The following is a 3,579-nucleotide window of genomic DNA, read 5'->3' as shown; positions in this document are numbered from 1 at the left end:
CATATCTTTCTGTTTCTTGTTATTGATTGACTGACCTGACTTGTTCAGTTGATTGACAGTTTGTAATTTGAATGTGGAATCTTGCTGAATAGTGAAAAATATGTGCTATTAATTCCTGCATTTGGTGTGGGGGGTGGGGTGGGGAGTGTCATTGATTTTTGGCTTTTTGTGTCACGACTAAAGTGTTTTGGCTATTAACATTTTTCAGTTTCATTCACTGTTTTGCAGTTTATCCTACAAAATGACAGTTTGATTTTTAAATTATCAAAATGGTAATGCCATCAAAGCATAGGCTAGCATCTTATGGTGCCTCCTAAAGCAGGAGACTCTTTTCCATTCAAAAAGATAAAGGAATCAGGCTGGACTGCCTGTAACCCTGTCTGCTCAGGAGGCAGAAATTGGGAGGACTGATGTTTGAAGCCAGCCCAAACAAAGAAGATAGTGAGATTCTATTTCAACAAATGCATCAGAGGTGATAGTTAATGCCCATAATCCTACTATGAGGATGTGTGGGTAGGAATATTGTGCTAAGAATTGACCCTGGGCAAAACTGTGAGACCCTGTCTGAAACATAACTGAAGTGAGAGAAGACTGGAGGCATGCATTGCTCATGGTAGAGCACTACCGTTTAAGCCCTAGTACTCCTTCCCCACATCAAAAAGGGAATCATTTTTATCCTATAAAATTTTGATTTGTCTATACATCTCTCATTCACAGAATGGGCAAATATTAGTATAACGCAGACATCTTAACACTGACATTTATTGTGACTAGTGCAGTTGAGCGACCTGTCCCCAGTTTCAGTTTGCCTGGCCTCTCTAGTTGCTGACTCTACTGGTCATCCTTGCCTCAGTTGTAACCTGTCTCCTAGGCTGTCAGTGTTTATTGAAGGGATTATTCTATTTGTCAATTAATTCAGCAACTACTTATTGGTACTTAAAGTCTTAGAAGGTCTCTGCTGGAATTTGAGGGTACAAAGATGCATAGGACATGGTTCTCATCCATGGGTTTACAGTTGTGTTGTGGGTAAGACCTCACAAAACACTTTAGGAGTATAAGGGAGTGTCACTGCTCTCCAGAGAAACATAATCATTATGACACATATATTACAATGTTGATTTGAAGGAAGTCTCTCAAGCATCATGGATTGGACAAGGCGAGGCCAGTAGAGTATGAATACAGGGCAAGTTTCTATGAGCACTATTTCTTTGTTTTTAAGACAAATACTATGTACCCAAAGCTGGTCTGGAATTTACTCTATAGCCAAGACTTGACTGGAATTTAGGATCGTCCTGATTTAGCCTTCCATGGGCTGCATTACCTGCATGTGCCATTTTGCAATCTTGAGGCAAAAATCTTTTTTTTTTTTTTAACACCTGCTATTAAAGCTTTCAGCTAGTTGGATGACATCTACTTACATTACTGAGGTATACCTAGAGTCCGCCTAATCTTATAAACTATAAATAAAACAGTGACTTTAGGCTGACACCAAAAAACTCACAGGGAGCCAGGTGTGGTGGCTCATGCCTGTAATCCTACCTACTCGGGAGGCTGAGATCTGAGGATTGAGGTTCACAGCCAGCCCGGGCAGGAAAGGATGTGAGACTCTTATCTCCAATACACCACTCAGAAAACCAGAAATGGCGCTGTGGCTCAAGTGGAAGAGCGCAAGCCTTGAGCTGAAGAGCTGAGGGACAGCACCTAGGCCCAGAGTTCAAGCCCCACGACCAATAAAACAAACAAACAAAAAAACCTCACAGGGGTGGACTAACACCTAGTATAGCTTATAATTTGCAGTTTCACACGAATACTTTTGACCCATTATTAGCTTTTCCCATCTATTATAATAGATTTGGCCATAGAACTAAAAAAATAATAACTTTGGTGCTGCTAAAAGTGGGAGAAAGAAAGAAATCATTTGATAATATCCTTAACTCATCTTTATTGAAGCAAGAAATTATATGTATGCCACCAGGCTGACACATTCACATTATAAAAGGCTTTTTCATTCTGCTCAAGAAAACTTCGAAGAACAATGAAACCTACCAGGTCAGGTTGACCTAGCACAGCCTACTCAACCATGGCAGGAAAGCAACTCAGCTCAAATCTTAATCCTGTCTTTCTAATGCCACAACATTTTAGTATAATGCTTTTTATAAAAATGCCACTTAAAATTGTCATATGACAATTTTACTAATCCACAGGGCTCCTATTATGAAATTACCCACCTCAAAGGAAAGGGTCTAAGAAATGTTATGTCATAGAAAGTTACTTTTGTCTGTCAGTGGCTTGTAAGTCATACATGGGAAAAGTCCATGTATGTTCTTTAAAAGTGAGTATAGCACTGATGTCCAAAACATTATAAGATATCAGAAGTTTATTAAACAAACAAGCACCAAATCAGCAGTCCTGGGTTTATTCAATCATGGAAAAAATAACCAAGAAATTATAGTAATATGTGAAATTGAGAGGAGACCCATGCAGAAATCCACTCAGAATTTCTAAATTCATTTCAGTATGTGCTTCATTGAATCAAAGTAACTGCAGGGTGATAGAAAAGATCCCATCTTAGCCTTCTCCTTTATTCATCTCCCTAAATTCATCTGTGTCTACACTCAGGCTACAACATCCTCCAGCTCCTTGCTTTTGTCTGAACTTCAGAACTACAACCTTCATTTGTTCAAAGCAGTTGCAGATGGAGGGATAGGAATTTTGCACTGGATGTTGATATGATATGGATTTTTTTCAACACATGTAATAGGTTTGGTTCCTAGCTTGGTGCTATTGGAAAGTGGCATAACCTTTTAGAATTGGGATTGGTGGGAGGTATTGGGAATGATTTCAAAATGAATTTTGGAATCCAGATTTCTAACCGTTCCACGATTCCATAGTGCCTCCACATTGTGTTCTTGCCATGATATACTGCCTCACCACAGGCTCAAAAGCAACAAGGCCAACCACCCATGGTCTGGCATCCCCAAAACTGAGTCAAATAACTTTTTTATCTTTATAAACTGGTTATTTCAGGATTTGCTGCAGTAACATAAAGGTAATTATCAATGTACAGTCACCCCAGAGAAAGCACAGAACATGGGTGGAGAGTAGAGGATCTTGCATTGAAGCAGATGCTTCAGAGAATACAATATTTGTTCAGTGAACATTTGCTGCTTGTAATAAAGCCAGATTAGGAACTGGAGCAGAAGATGTTCATGCTTTAGCAAGCACTGGAGTGGATACAAGGTATTTAAGAGGCCTCTTCACAGAAAGTGAATCTAAAAAGGAACTGAGCTCCCTTATGGAAAAGGAGAGAGCCATAAAATATGAAATTCTGATATAGTTGTTTATGGGATAAAAATACAGAAGACTGGCTTTAAATCCCAACTCTTTTACTGACCAGCAATGAAATCCTAGGCAAATTAATCATTTGGGCCTTCAATTTTCTAATCTATAACATGGGATAGGAAGTGTGAATTGTAAGAATGGAATGAGAAAATGGGTAGCATTTTTACACTCTTATTGTTGAAATAATCTTTCAGTTTTAGTAGCTGTAAAGAAAGAGTAAATTGAGAAAAGAGGGAT

This window comes from Dipodomys merriami, unplaced genomic scaffold (genome assembly GCF_024711535.1).
Source record: "Dipodomys merriami isolate MVZ:Mamm:240054 unplaced genomic scaffold, mDipMer1.0.p SCAF_7, whole genome shotgun sequence".
In the NCBI taxonomy this organism is placed as follows: domain Eukaryota; kingdom Metazoa; phylum Chordata; class Mammalia; order Rodentia; family Heteromyidae; genus Dipodomys; species Dipodomys merriami.
Note: the sequence above shows the minus strand (reverse complement) of the source record.